Below are 16,723 nucleotides of genomic sequence, written 5' to 3' on the forward strand. Positions count from 1 at the left end.
TATTTCAAAGCGAGTCACAGACAGCTTTGTGATTGTGGTCACCTTGAAAGGAATACAAAAACAGCTAACACTGAGTGATACAGCTGCTCTGTTAAGCATTTTTGTGATGGTGCTCATTGTAAAAGGCAAAAAGTAAAGTAAAGCAGGGTGACTTAAAAACATAACAGTTTGGAGGATAACAGACCATTCAGCCCAACATAGCTCGTCATTCCCTTATTATAAAGGTCCTGAAAGTACTACTATCTATCATACCTCTTGTTAATTTATTCCACATGCCTGTGGTTCGCTGTGCTAAGAAATATTTCCCAGTATTTGTGTGAAATTTACCCTTAATCCATCTTCCATATGTGTCCCCATATTCTTATTAATAAACTCATTTTAAAGTAACAGCTGGAATCCACTGTACTAATCCCTTTCATAATTTTTAACACTTCATGTCTCCTCTTAATCTACATTTGCTTAAACTGAAAACAAATTTGTTCAATCTTTCCTCACAGCTCATACCCCGTAATCCAGGAATTAACGTAGTTGCTCTTCCAAGGACACTCTCTCTCTCTCTTTTTTTTTTTTTTTTTAAATAATCTGAAGACCAAAGCTGCACACAGTATGTTACATAGTTTAATAGCAATGTTCTTTTATTTGAATACTGCACATTGTGTTAAATAGCCTAATATTCCATTGGCCATCTTAATCTGTTCTCTATGATGTCCAGAGATGGACGGTGCTAAGTGGACTACAATTCCGAAGTCCTTCTCAAAAGGTATGCTTTTAAGTTAAGTTTTATCCTCCTTCCCCATTCATGTATTTAATTCTAACATTTTTACGTGTTGTTAAATTTATTTGCATTAAATTTAATCTATGACTTCTCTTTCTAAATCTAAATTCTATAAGAGGATAAGAACAATTTTAAAAAGAACCGTGCTCATTAATGTGCATATTATTTTGAGCCCTCTTTTTACATATTAGGGGTTAGGGGCACTAGTGCCCATTCCAGCAGAATTAGATGCACAGGTAAATTTAATCTCGACATGGACACCACTAAGCAATATTCACAGAAAGCAATATTTATATGGGCAGAGCTGTCTTACTCAAGACAGACATTGACCAGGCTGGCAGTGAGGCAGTAGCTGTAACTAGTGTGCCATTGTGAAGCTCATGGTGCTGTATAACACAATAGCTTTCTGCATGTGGTTACTTTATAAATGTAAGCTTGCTGAATTTATTAGTTGTGACAGTTCTTATTGTGAAAGTGCTTAGTAAATGAAAGGTTTATTGCAATGTCACTCTTGTTATTTAAACAGTAAAGCATTTAGTGTCTGTCACTATGAAAAGTGCTTTAAGCAATGAAAACGGATTGGATTTTGTTTTTTGTTTTTTTTTCCCTTTTTGAACATTTTAGGTTCAGAATGAGCTTAATTCTGAAGGAAGTCTGCATATCTATTGAGGACATATTTCTTTTAAGTGGAGTACAAAATGGCTGAAATGCCTACAGGTCTGATTCATGTGACCATCAAAATGAACAATTTGGCATTATTGAAAACAGATCCCGTCCTGCTGTTCGAGAACTCCTGGAGGTTTAAAAGACTTGTTCATTTTTAAGACTATTAATTTTGTTAACAAAGGTCAAAACTGTAGTGCTCGTACAAAGTAGAAATGTCAGCTATGAGTAATAAAGCCACTTGGAGTGACCTGGTATTGCTGTCCTCGCTATGTGTCAGTTGTCGACTCTTGAAGCCAGCACTGGATTTGCATATTGCACAGGAGGCCACTGCTCTCATTTCCAAAAGCATCTGTGTTTGCTTATGTAGTAGCAGTCTGTTTTTTCAAATACGCTCATTTATAGCTCTCTTTGAACCTGTGTCCCTGTGCAGCAGTTCAGGAGGGACCATCTCTTTTAATATTTGTACCTGCAGCTACTTATTTGCTTACTATCACCTTGGTTTTGGTGATTGATGGTGATTGGCTGATATTGGATTATGTAAATTATCTAGTACTCCTGGGTGTTGAGTCAAATGTTACAGATGACAGGAAGTTAATGGTAGTCAGCTGACAGAGTACACATTTCTGAGCTCTAAAACTTGGCACAGTGCCAGGGGTCTGCATTCTGAGTCAGAGGAGTCAGATGCATTTGTCTATAAGAGTCGGGAATCATTTGTTTTTTAAGACCTCTTATCACTTGACCTTCGTATGCACAGTTCAAGTGTACACTTTTGTAAATAAATGTTTTTATTTGTTTCAATCCTTCCTGTAATTCAAAAAAAAAAAAAACGGGTGTCAGTGTCTGCTTTTGGGTGTGTCCTAAGTCATTGATACTTCACCGCCATCTCCTCAATTCAAGAATGATGATTCAAACTCCTGCATCTCCATGCAGCCTTCATCAACAGGGTGGCTTCTTACTTATCTTTCTAATCGGCGGCTCAGTGGCATTTTGGATAACACTGCTGCCTCACAACTCCAGAAACCAGGGCTAGAATGTTGGCCTGATCTCTGTCTGTGTGGAGTTCACGTTATTTTCCAGTGACTGCACACCTCCCAGTGGCATACACTGTAAAATTCCCGGTTAATTTAAATTGCCTGATGGGAATAAGTGTGAAAGTCCCCTGGAATCAAGAATTTTGAACGACATTCATAGGGGACTTCACTGTAGTATGTTTATCTGGGAGACAAAGAAGCAATGGATGGGGCAAATGTATGTGTTGGAGAGGGTATTAATGCCATCCATCCATCCATCCATCTGTATTCTTAACATACTTAATGTCAAAGTAGTGTCATGAGGAACAATGTATAAGCCAAGCTTGAATAGATTGTCATTCCATAGTAGGACACAATCATACCCGTGTGCTTGCCCTGGTCCTATTTACAGTGTGTAGCTAATCTAACATTCATTTTTTAGGGACGTTGGAGACAAACTCACATGGACCAGACTGCCATTTCAACAAAGTTTCTTGGACAGTTGAGGACTAACTATCAAGTCACAATGCTCCTCTGGAAGTAATGCCTCTAGAGTTGTTCTAGGTTTGAGGTCAAAGCTGGATAAAGCAGAAGAATAATGTTGGTATTATAGTTTGTTTTTTTTTAATTTTATTTTAAACACATTGGCTTCAACTTAACAACTGTCACACTGCACTACATCCTAAGAGATGGCCTGAGTTTCTGCACAAGTGAATGAGTTTGCCCCTTAAAGGAGCAGTACACTGGAAACCACAACAATAGCATATATATAGTGTCATCATATATAAATAATTAAATAGTATTCTTTTGTCTCAGTTGCCCAGTCACAGTTTCAGCATTTTGTGTTGGGTTCACTTTTGCAATTTTACATTTTGCTGCTCCCCACCTAATGGCATTGCTGCATAGTAGTACAGTAGTAATCTTTCTCATTTCAGACTTGCCAAACGAGAGAGATGGTTGGAGAGGTGGGTCTTGGTGCTGCTCTAAGAAAAGACAGATAATTGAACAAGTGTATCATAGTTCATCCATGGCTGCATGTATGCTGACCTTTGTCCATGCAGAGTATAGATTATTATGGGAAATGTTAAAAATGTCATTAAGGAGACTGCATATTAAAAAATAAAAATAAAATTATCTTCAGTGGAGAATGACTTTATTTGGCCATCTGCAAGAATCAGCTATTTAAAAGAAAACAGCTAGAAAAGTACAATTTAAAAGATGAGTAAACTGCTGTTAAGATAGGATGTTTTTTGTTTTTCAAAGCAAGATTGAGTTTATTGCTATTAAACCTTTTAAAAAAACTGGTTCACCCTAAAGGAATCTATGTAAACAGTACATTGATAATAAATGGGCAACTGAGAGATCAAGATTGTAAAGTACTGGGTTTGGTATTGGTATTGGGAAGCAGTATCTGAAAATGAACAGTTAAGACACTAATGTTGTTTCCACTTGTATATGTCATGGCAGACAATCATTTTTCAGGTTTTCTCTCAAGAAGCATATTTACACTTGCTTTGAGCTGAGTCACAGACTGCCAAACCAGAAAAACTAATATTTTAATATAGTAGAACCCACCAATAAAAGCTTAAGCACGCACGCACTTGATGTACTGGCATTAATGTCAGGGCTCCATGCAGAACACTATCTGTCATAACAGGACCGAGTTCATAAAGGAAGTGGGCATGTTAGATGTGTATCTTCAATCTTTATTTTTTATTTTTTTAAATTATTCTATTACCTGATTCCAATTCAGTGGGACTGTACGGTGACTAATTCTGGACAACTGCAAATGATCTTAAAAATGTCCATGGAAAAAAAGAAAAATCTGCCTCTTCCCCCTCATTGATGTTATGAAATAGGAGGCTCAAAGCATACTAGTCCCAAAAAACACTTCCAAAATTGCTCACTTGAAGGGTATATCACAGTGAAATCACTGCTAGTAATGAAGGCAAACACAGAGTCTTTATAAATAAAAGATTTATTCATCACCAAAAAAAAATTCACAAATTTCACAAGAGTGACACTTCGCAGGACCACAAAAGGCAAAATGCAGTTGCCATTAACACAAAAGACAATCCAAGCAAAGTCCAAATATAGAAATTCAAAGAATGTTAAAAAACTGAACAATAAGGTGAAAAATCTAATCATTCAAAACAAACTGCCAAGAACTGTGGGACTGGATTTATAGGTGGAGGGCAGTTCAGGTGATGGATGAATGCCAGGTGGTCCCGCATCTTGTGGTCCACACAAAACATACATAGAACATAAACTCAATCAATAGATAATAAACATAAGTAAAATTAATACATACAAAAGAATCAAAAATGAACAAAGACGACCTTATAACATGAATTTGAACCCTGGTGGGATGTTAAAAATGCATTGGTCTTTGAAACTTGTGATATGTGAATGACGTCGTTCCTGTTGATCTTTAATGCTGTGTTTTTAGGAAGTAACTGTTGATAATATCTTAGCAAAAAAATGTGCACATTTTAACCATACGAATTAATAACACACAGGTGGATTATGAAGCACAGGTTACATAGGATTTTTCTTTTTTCCCTATGGATGTTTTTCACATCATTTGCCATTTTTCCAGAATCAGCCAATGCAGGTCCTGCTGAATTGGAATCTTCAATGTTCAGTTCCTGCAAGAAAATATGAGATTAAAAATTTTTCTCTGCCACCAGTACAGACTAAATGAAGTAAGTAACATATTAAAAAATAATCTCATTTTTGGATGGGGTAAAATTTTGGTTGGTTGGTTGACTCCTCTAAATTGTCTAGATATAGCCAAGTGTATCCGGTAATGAACTGGTATCACATCCTGGCTTGGTTACTACCATGAATCTGACACTGCTGATGACCCTGAAATTTAAAAGGCAGAAAGGATGAGCAACATTATCCTAAAAGTAAAATAAATAGATGCTGCGTAATTTATTCTATTGTTAGCATTGCTTTTTAATGCACACTCTTTCTATGAGTTATATGCTAAGTTTAGTTAAAAAGGTACAGTTTGTGGTTTGCATTATGACACATTCGCAAACTGTGTGCCTATTTTTATCTTTTTGTGCCTTTGCAGACATAGCCCATGGAAAAGCAGGCTGTTTATTTTAAGGAGTAGGTGGTAGCTCAGATATTACTACAGGGTATGGGGAGAGAAAGAGAGATGAGTATATCTTAGATCTCACACATGGGCTACATCTGCAGAGGTCCTCGCATGTGTCTGTGGTCTGAGCCAATTACTGCGGTGAATAAAGAAACTAGCTCAGATACACACCTGGAAAACCGCGTGGGAAGCAGAGAGGCGGCCTCCCCACACGCTGTGCTCTGGACAGGGCCATGCCTCAGAGAGCTGTCTTTGTTGTCATACATGTGCCAGTTAATCCTGATTGATAAACTAAGCAGCCAGCGTCTCCCATGGTCTTTGCTTGCTGTACCTGCAAAGTGACCTGGCAACTTTGTAAGATTTCAAAGAGCAGTGCAGAACTGTAATCAGCAGAAAAATAAATAAGTGCCTGTCAGCAGCCTGATTCTGAACTGAGGCTGCATTAACTAAAAATGAAAAGTGTGGTTGTTGTTCTTACTATTATATGGGTCATTTTCTAACAGCTTTGTTGAAGCTGAAGAGCACAAAATAGGCTGGGCCACTCTGAATGTATAAAACAGCTACTGGATGGAAAAGGGCAAAATGTTCTTATAATGGTGCCTGCTATAATAAAAAGATTTTATTACACATTTTTTGGTTAGTGAAAGTCTAACTTAGTTTTGTAGTTTTTATTTTTCTAAATATTTTTCTTTAATTTCTACTTGCATATATGGTGGTGCTTATTTGCAGCCTAAAATGTACTTTTACTGAGTTTTTTTCTCCAGTGCAACTTACAGTATTTGAGATACAATTGGTTACATTTCTTTTCCCATTTGGAGCCTTGGCAGGTGAAATGACTTGCTCATGGTCACACAGTGTTAGCAGCGGGATTTGAACCCTCAACCTCAGGGTTTGAAGTCCAAAGCTTTGAACACTACACCACCCTAACTATTTACTGTATGTTTATGCGTTCCCATCATGACCGCCTTTTTCGGGGCTGGTTCCTAATTTCTGCTTTCTGCTTTCTGATATAGCCTGTTTCTCTCTGTGACCCTGTGTGGTAGACTGATTTCTAGCATACAAGTTGATAAATATTTTGTACGTCTTTATTTGTAAGTTAGTCAAAGCAAATGTACTTTTAATGCTTCAGGAGGCATGCTTTACTTCATTGATGAGAACAGCAGTGCTTTGATGTTTACCTAACTAAATCCTCTAGTCTTTAGGACTGGCTCAGGATGTGAAATGTATGGTGGGAGGCACTGAGCATGTATCAGAACAGCTTGGCAAGGGTGAGTGAGTTTGGACTTAATGCCTATAAGCCATTTACCTCCCGAAGGCAATAAACAAAGCACTGAGAGGTGTGGAGTTGTACCTGAGCGCTTTCATTGGTAACTGGCCCAGGAAGGGATAGATAAATAAATTGTATTAGTCTAAAGTATGGCTGTTTATGAATGGTCTTGACATTCTGTACTACAACACCCCATTGGTGTGTGTTTTGTGGTTGTTCACCTTGTCTTTTACCTCTCTCTTTCACCATCTGGCCATTAAGAGAAGACCAAGATGAAGACTGTAACTCTGTAGCCATACTGAGACAGGCATGTGGCCTGTTTCATTACTCCAGTCAATGGCCATGTGGTAACAAAGCAAACTAGGCTGAAGATAATCTGAGAGCTGCTTATGGGCACAACATGCACTGCTACTTATGTTGTAAGGATATGGTTGGTCAATGTTCACATAGTATTCTGCTTCCTTAATATTTTTGGGCATTTTTATTAATAATAGATAAATTACACATTTAATTAACTCCTGCCTGTTTCTTTACTCTGTCTAATTGCCTGAGGTTACAGATGTAGAAGGGAAGTGGGGAGGAAGAGCTAAAGTACCTGATCACAGAGTGGTAAGTGTATGGGATTTCAGACATTTTATTAAGATTTACACAGTTAAAAGTATAAAAGGGGGAAATAGAGTCACCAAAGGACCTAGGATGGAAAAACACCGTGAAATGGATTAAGTTTGTTCATTGGACTCTTAAGGGGAACTGGGCTGTTCAGAGGAAACTCACAAAATCATGAGCACATTTGTAGAACAGTGGATGCATGGATTATCATTTCGATTTGCTTCAGATACAAATAAAGTAACTTCTGCATTTGTCCAATTTATTGAATTCCTGTTTTAATTTTTTTTAACTACAGATTTTATTAGGTGGCTTCTTAGTTAACCTTGATGTTAGCCAATTAAAAATCTCAAATCTGAGTGGCCAACTGTTTTTTCACTGCCTCACTTATAATTGGTGACATCGTAAAGTGGTTATAATTTCTTCACCTCTTGCTTTTGATTTTTTTAATCTGATTTAAGCTCCTGCCTTTTGAACTTTGGAAATTAATTTAATTTTGGAGGTGTGAAAATTAAGAGATAATGGAAATTTTGTGACACACATAATACAGCTGGCTACTGAGTTTAGTTTGGAGTAAAACTGTAGTCCTCGGTATAATTACTTCTAACTAACATGTCACTTTTCCTTTTCTGAACCCAACTAAAAGTATGTCCTAGCAGCAGTAAATAAAGGACAGAATCCACCCATAGGATGCATAATGCCCGAGAACATGGACGTCTATAGAAGAAAGTCAGCAAGTCAGAGTTACCAGTTGATGTAACACAGAGGAAATTCACAGAAACACTGGAAGGAAATTTAAACCAACCATATAAGGCCTTCCAACTGGGAATCAGACATGGCTGCAAATAGTGCAGTAGGTCTTTTCATAATATTTACTGCACCAGTCTTTAAACAGTCCCTAAGTAGTAACATGCATAGTGAATATGACTGAAATTTATATAACAGTAATTATGCAAAAACAACATGTTGAATTTGTACAACTACGGATCAAGATAGCAAAGCAGTGGTGTGGTAGTATCAAGAGGTAAACTAATGAAATCAGAGAAACCTGATTGGAGATTTTACATTTGGAAGCATGAGTGTGTTGTTTTTTTGGCTTTTGCACAAGATACACACTATTTTTTGTCTTTTCCCCTAACCTACATCTTCTGGAATTCATCATTCCTCATGTTTCCCAACTTAATATTTTAATTCCAGGGATTTGCTCTGTTTTTCAATTGGGCTGTAAGGACTGAGTGGGCAGACATTTGTATGGTTGGTAACAGCAGAGGATGAGACTTGGAGGTTGAGTAGGGTGAAGAATGTAGTCCAAGAATGTTTATAAAAACAAAGTTTTATCAAACAATTTTAAAATCAGCAGTGTCAAATATAGATTTAGTGAAAATGTATTTCTTCAACGCTGTTTCTGAGTCCCTGATGTTTTTCCCACTTTTTTAAGTCACTATGTTTTTGGTGGTGTCATACATACATATAATTTTTAACCATAACTCACACAGCTATCTTTAATAAAAGGTACTAGTTAAAAATGAGGAAAGATCTCCCTGTCAGGACTGCCACATATTTTACAATATATACTATATTTACTCGTTTTTTCATATTTGTTTTCTTTAGAGGAGCTTCTTTCCTACAAAGGATACACAGATGTCAAACAATGTCTTGTACACGATACATTTCACTTTAAAATCTCTGCAAATGTTTTAAAATGTTTGTATTTTTGAACTGTACACAACTCAGCTACTCAGAACAATGGGTACTCAACTTTGGTTGTTATCTTGGGCCTGTTATTTGCTGAAGACTGTTTTATGTTTGCAGGATGGTGACATGGGTACTAACTACCATTTGTACTCCACAGCATATTGTGTTTTGTGATTTGTGAGTGTCTCCTGCTGTCTGGGATAGGCTTTAGGATGAGAATGATGTAGCCTTTGCAAACATTAATGCAGAGGGGTTCCCATACACAGGATTATTGGAACTGGATAATGATCTTAATGAAGTTTGCATGGCATGCATAGAGGGCTAAAAGGTCTTAAGGAAGGAAAAGGTACATATTGTAAACTGTAAGGTGTGCTCTTGAGCCACGCCAAACTCAACAAAATGCCTGGATACCAGGTAAAGTTTAAACAAAAAAATGATTTATAGACATCAGGCAGGATCACACTACCCAGTGGGTAAACAGAAAGGGAAAAACATATTAAAATAACTGAAGGCTAGCCCCCTCTAGCTTAACTCAGACTTGTACCCTAAGATCCTCCTGATCCTATCTCATCAGTTAACTCTACCTTTGTCTTTGTCATTAATCTCCTCATCCCCCAATCTATCCTGATCCATGCAACATCAAGATCACCTGACTGGGCAAACAGAGATTTTTTTTAAAAGAGACCCCCAGAAGCAGTTGCAGTGTCATGTGAAATTAACTATCAAATGGATCTGGGCCATCCTTGGACTCTATCTCCTTTAAGGGCCAAACACCTCTGATTGGGGCCAGAGGGCAGCCACCGCCTCCTGATACATCTGCTGCATCTGGCCTCTTATGTTAATTCAGCAGCCTTTACATTTATCTTTTAGTTCCTGAGCATGTCTGTCCCAGCTACTGGCAGCCTGCTTGGCCTCCTGTCCAGGCAGTAGTCCATACCAACCCTGCAGCGTCTCCTTGGCCTCTCATTTGGGTAGTGGTTTTTTCCCAACACCCAGATGGTTTCCTATTCTTCTGTCCAGGAAGTGATCCATCCCAAATCCCAGATGGAAAAAAAACCCTGCATTGTCTGTCTGAGCCCTTGTGTGTTTGACAATATCTATGTTTGTACTCTTTGAGATGCATGTAAAGTAAAATGCAAATTCCAAAAAAACACATGTGTTACTAGTAATACCGTATTTTCTAAAAGGCATTCATCTCAAGTTTTTCCTTTATATTATATGTGGATTGACTAAATTTTTTAGTGTCACTTTCAGGGTTGAGTCTTTGCTACCAGCCCACGCTCTGGACCGTAGAACCCTGATTTTGACTGACTGGGTTCAGTTAATAAATGGGTAGTTGGTAAATTTATTTCCATTTATTGGAAAATATGTTAATTTTACACATTTTTAGCTGTAATTATTTTCTGTGAAACATGAAAAGGATGTAGTAGTAGTTTCTTAAATCATTTATTTTTGAGCAGGACAAGATAAAGAAAAATAGTGAGTATAGATGAGTTCATTCCAGGAATTCCACATAATAGATGATTGTGCTGCTTTGAAGACAGTTATCAGTACCTGAAGCTTTAAAAGCTGCATTAAGTTCACTTCTGGTGGGAGCAGTAGCCTGACTTTGTGCCTCTTAGTGCTCAGGAGACATGATCATGTGCCAGTTAAACTATATTTACCCCACTTGATGGGAGAAATCCATTGATGTGGAAATGAAATACAGTTTTCAAAATACAAAATATATATTAAACTGTTTCTCCCTTTGGCACTGGGTGCAAGATAGGAACCAACTCTGGTTGAGTACCAGTCTATCATAGTAAAATGAAATATATCCCATGTATAATATATTATTTATAAATGTATCCATAATTGAACTAAAGAAAAATATTTTTTTGATCCTGTAGGCAGAATGTCTGGTTTCTGTGTTGTGATTTGCACAGTCAGCATGCAAGTATAGAGTTTCAGTTTTTATTGAATGTTTTACGTAAAAAATAATAGTAATAAGTACATTTATGTAGTTTGGGAGATGTTGTGGTTAGTGTTAATTTTGGACCTTTCTGTTTTTTCTGTGAAATTTAAAAGTTCTACCCATGTTCACTTTGTTTTTGCTGTTCACTGAAGACATTTGTGTGTGAAATCAAAAGATGAATATGAGAAGAGAGATCAGAGTTTCAGCTTTTATTCCCTGGTATTTACATCTAGATATGTTAAACAGCATAAAACATAGCACATTTTGTATATAACCACCGAGTGTTTCAAGTGAATAAACATATTGGAACAGAATGTTTTCAACTAAATTAAAGTCAACAATGCTTAATATTTGGTTGCATATCCCTTTCTCCCAATAATTGCATCAGGTCTACTACGCATAGACTCCACCAGACTTATTTTTTCTTCATTGGTTATGCCTTTCCAGGCTTTTACCACAACATCTTTTAGTTGTTGTCTGTTTTGCGGGATTTCTTAATTCAGTCTTCTCGTCAGGAAGTGAAGTGCATGTTCAATTGGGTTAAGATCTGGTGATTGACTTGGCCAGTCCAAAACCTTCCATTTTTTTCCTCCCAATGAAGTCTTTTGTTCAGTTGGAAATGTGTTTTGGATAACTATCTTGTTGCATAATAAAGTTCTACCCGATTAGTTTGGATGCATTTCTCCGTAGATTGGCATATAATAAGTTTGTGTAGACTTCTGAGTTCATTCTGCTACTGCCATCACGAGTTACATCATCAATAAAAATGATTGAGCCTGTTTAAGAAGCAGCCATGCAAGCCCAAACCATGACACAATCTCCACCATGTTTCACAGATGAGCTTGTATGTTTAGGATCATGAGCAGATCCCTTCTTTCTCCATACTTTGGCCTTTCCATCACTTCATTTAATCTTTGTCTCATTAGTCAATTAAACTTTATTCCAGAACTGTTGTGGCTCATCTCTATATTTTTTTGTAAATTCCAGTCTCACTTTACAATTTTTTCTGCTGATGAATGATTTGAATCTATTGCCTCTATATTGTTGTCCTGCTTCACACTGTGGACTGTGATATTTCCACCCCTGCTCTTTGGGGTTTGTTAATTATGTTACAGATTGTTGTTTGGGGTTTTTCTTTACTGCTCTCACCGTTTGTCTGTCATCAGTTGTTGTTGTTTTCCTTGGATGACCGGTTTGATGCCTGTTGCTCAGTACACTGGTGGTTTACTTCTTTTTCATGATACAAATTGTGGTACTGGCTATGCCCAATGTTTTTGAAATACCTCTGATGGATTTTCCCCTTTTCTCAGCTTCAGAATGGCATGCTTTTTTTCCTGTACACAGCTGTCTTGTCTTCATGTTGGTCTACCCTTCTTAACTACAAATGCAGTCTTCACAGGTGAAAGCCAAATCTTAAATGGAGAGTAGATATCCAGGGCTACTTATTAATCAATGTTATATGACACACCTGGGTATCAAGAAACACGTGTCACTTATCATGTTCCAATACTTTTGCTCACTTGAAAAGCTGGGTGGTTTGATACAAATTCTGTTATGTTTTGTTGTTTAACATGTCTACATGTAAATACTATGGAGTAAAAGCTGAAACTCTGATCTCTCTTCTCATATCCATGTTCTGATCTCACACACAAATGTCTTCAGTAAACAGAAGAAACAAATTAACTGGCCTTGCTGTTCCAATACTTTTGAAAGAAACTGTACTATATGTATTTATATGTATGTATATTGTACGTATATATACGTAATACATACAATATACATATGCATGAGTGTGTAGTAATAATGTTAAGATATAGCAGAAGCTAGATACTTTCTAAATAAAGTCCCATTCATTCAGAATAATTTCAATGAAACACAGTATTGACCTGTTACGGTCATGTAGTGGATTCATAACACTAATTATTTAGTATTTTTTAAGCTGATAATGGCAACTTTTAGTGAGGTGTTCTGGTTTTATTTTTTTAGATATTTATACGTAGAAAATCTAAAATTATACTGGCTTATGTTCTAAGTTTGACTATACCAGACATAACATAAAGGTTTTATAGAAATATGTGCAATGGTTTTTGTGTGAAGCCTTAACAGACAGACAGAAATTCAATTTTATATATTGTAATATGTGGCCGAGTGCAACTAACTTCCCAACCAGGTCAGTGGGTTTAATGTTTACTTGAGACTTTAATAAAATGGATGGCCTGGGGAGAATGTCTATCAGAACTACATGCTCCTCCAAGCTGTCAGGTGGCAACATCCTGTAGCTGGAGCACCCTTGTGCATACCAGTAGGGCAATCTGGGTATTGTAGTCCCAATGCATAACTTTGCTGGATGCCATGGGTGCTGACAGGGGGCACTCCCTATCCAGAGTGTGGTCCTCAGTGGGTGTTTGCAGTTCGAGAAGTCTTTCCGGGACTTTTATAAAGGTCGGTTGGAGTCAGAGGACAAAACCTGAGGAGGAATGAAATGCAAAGGAATGACACAAGAGGAAGAAGAAAAGAAACAAAAAAAGAATGGGAAAGAAATGGTATTGCGTTTTATAGTCCTGATTGGAAAGGGAAGAAAAAGTCTGTGTAAAATAAACTGTAATTTCAATTTGGCAATGTTGTGGGAAGTTGTGTCTGGAGGGTTTGTGGCCCAGGTATTCCTCCAGGTGTATATAGATGAAATGTACACACAACAGCTGTATACATTTCAAATTATTTGGCTATACATATGATATACATACAGGTGGTATATATGTTTTTCTTTTTCCAGTGAATATTTAAAGTAATTTTTAAAAATGCATACCATCAATATTTTTGGTCTAATAAACATTCATTAATTTAGTGAAGTTCCTTTTTGACTAATAAAGACATGATATGTGCTTCACAGCTACATCTCTTCTGCAGCCAGCCAGTTCCAAGACCTTTGATGGGACATTCCCATTTCCTCATCTTATCTCTTTCACCAATCAAAACCAGGTCTGTTTGGCAGTGAAGTGGGGGAGTCCCCATTCATGTTGGTTTATATCAGCCTTGTGTACAGTACATACACAGTAAATAATCAAGTGTTACATCTGTTGCATAAAAGCAGATGGTACAGGTGTGTCTGGCTTGGGATTGCATTGAGAGATAGAATGTCCAGCATTATTTTCCTTTACTGACTTTAGGCCTGGTGTGTAAGCTTTGCTGTTTTTTTAGTGTTTTCATGTTTAGTCTGTATCTTCTCTGGGTTTCCCTAACTCAAAGTGAGTATCCCAAGTTCTTTTGGTAGTGATTTTGTTGCTTACCTTGTCCTAAGTCCCTTTTATTAAAAGAAATGTTCATTAATGTTGAAGGTAAAACTTGTTAGCCTTGAATTCTATACAATGAAAGTTGGAGAAAATCTTGATCGAATTGGAGACCATTGTAAAAGTGGCCATTAAAGAGGGATTTAAGTAGATTAAGAAGAGAAAGTCGGGTACAAGTCCTGTTGGGTGCATTTCCCTGGCTGAAGGTCAGCACCATTTTATACCTGCTGAGTTTATGGCCACCCATTTTAGTAATAATATTGAAAAGCATACCAAATCCATTGTTACAGTCAGTCAGTCATTTTCTAACCCGCTTAGTCCTAAACAGGGTTGTAGGGGTCTGCTGGAACCTTTCCCAGCTAGCATAAGGCATGAGGCAGGAACAAACCCTGGACAGGGTGCCAGTCCATCACAGTCCCTTGTTACAATGTGAGCAAAAATTACATTAAATGAAAGCCTGACAACGTAACTTTTTTCTAAGAGTATTTTAAAAAAACATTTCCCTTTTTTATAATGTTTCCATGGACTTTGCACTTTCCTCAATAATTCTGAAATTAATTTTAGGTCAGAATTTTGTTTGATTCTTAACGGCAACTATACTCTAAACTGTACAACTTCAGTGCACACCTCAGTAGAAACAATAACCCACTATCCTCAATGCAAACTAAAGCAGAGTGGCATTGCTGTCCTCGGTGGATGAACCATTAAAGGGTTATATCCACCACCTACAAGGATGTTTCAATAGTGGCCTGGAGGTCCAGATCCAAATACTTTTCACTGTCCACCACCCCAGAAAATGGAACAGATCACATGGCATGGAGCCGAATGCCAGGGTTTCAAGCACAAACTAGATGTTTTGTATGCCTAACACTTTTTAGCATGAAACAGAATTAGTTCTTCTAAAAGGTGTGCCACCGCTTCTGGTCCTGCCGATTTTCTTGCATTTCTTGCTGCCAGTACGTGTGCCAGACATTGCCAACAAAAATACCAAAGAAGCTATTGACATTAATAACGGCCAGAATATAGTTTGCACACAGCAGTTATAAACCCGCACACCCACACAGCCTTCGCATACTTGCTTTTATGATCAACGGAGTAACTCCCTCCCCCTCATTTGTGAAGCATTTGGGCTCTCAGGTTTCATTAACAAAAATGCTTGTGTGTGGGAAATAGTGTGGGTGGCCAGAGGGTTAATTTAATGGAGTTGTACTCTGTGGGGGATGAGCTGGGGTGTTGCATACTATTGTTTACCTTAAACCTACCGCCCTGGGTCAGTGAAATGGGGGCTGCTGACTTCTGTCTTGAGTGGTCTTGTTTGGAAGCACTGGTTACCTTTCTTTTAGAAAACCTGTATGCACTTTGGTTTGGATGCAGCTGGCCATTCTAAAAAAGAGAGAAATGCTGACTGTGCACATACAGTATTTTTTGCTTTGTTACAGGTATTTCTGTAAGAGTTCCTGACATTTGCACTTTTTCTCAAATTGTTTTAGCTTCTAAATAAAAGAATTTGCCTACTTGCACATTCTCTAACATTTCTTTTTGATTCATCTTGTAATGCAGTGTTAATTGCTGTGTAAGAATGACTTGCAGTGGTGCTCATAATGAAAGGTACTACACAGGTTTTTTTGACGGCTGAGAGACCAGCAGATTTATAGGTTATGTATGTGTATACACACTGTTTTCCAATCCCACCTAACAGCTATCTTAACTTGCTGGAGCTTGTGTTTCTTTTTAATTATGTGTTGATTCCCATTTTTGCATATTTTGTTGTTACTATTTTAAGATTACTTGTCAGTGCCCATTTATGCAAGAGATTGAAAATCAAAAACGGGGAATTTTCTTTTGTCTTTAGTGCTTTAGCATGACTGAAACACGAGCTTCACCTAAAAAAAAATAAAGCAAAAGAGTCAGCCAGATAGTTCTGCAAACCCACCACTACCACCTCCTTGGTCACTTGCTCTTCCTGGAACTTCTAGGTAGCTTCTGGCTCCATGGCATGCCATCTGCTGTTCTATTTATATTTATCGCTGTGGGGCCTGAGATCTCAGAAGGATTTCTTTTAAATAAGTAAAACAGTGCCAGAAATGTTACAAAACCCAAATACATCACTGCCTTACATCCTTAACATGTTTTCATTTGGAGAACTGGTTAAGATATAAAATGACACTTGGCACGAGTTTATCTTTTGATCACACGAGTAAGTAGTGTCTACATTGCTGGTCTTGAGTTCAAAGAACATTTGAATGGGATTAAAAATGGGTCTCAGGTCATTTTCCAAGTGTCTCCTGTTTGGGCCAATGGAAAATATAGGGTTGTGAATTACAGCACACAAATGGCTAAAAAGGGTGAAAAAG

General features: G+C 37.5%; 1 protein-coding gene across 2 annotated transcripts in view; it reads left to right on the forward strand.

Moving 5' to 3' along the window:
• bcl2b (BCL2 apoptosis regulator b) overlaps window positions 1-16,723 on the forward strand; it is a 243,950-nt gene that overhangs the window by 16,528 nt on the left and 210,699 nt on the right. The window lies entirely within an intron of this gene.

The sequence above is a fragment of the Erpetoichthys calabaricus genome, chromosome 6 (assembly GCF_900747795.2).
Source record: "Erpetoichthys calabaricus chromosome 6, fErpCal1.3, whole genome shotgun sequence".
NCBI classification, from domain to species: domain Eukaryota; kingdom Metazoa; phylum Chordata; class Cladistia; order Polypteriformes; family Polypteridae; genus Erpetoichthys; species Erpetoichthys calabaricus.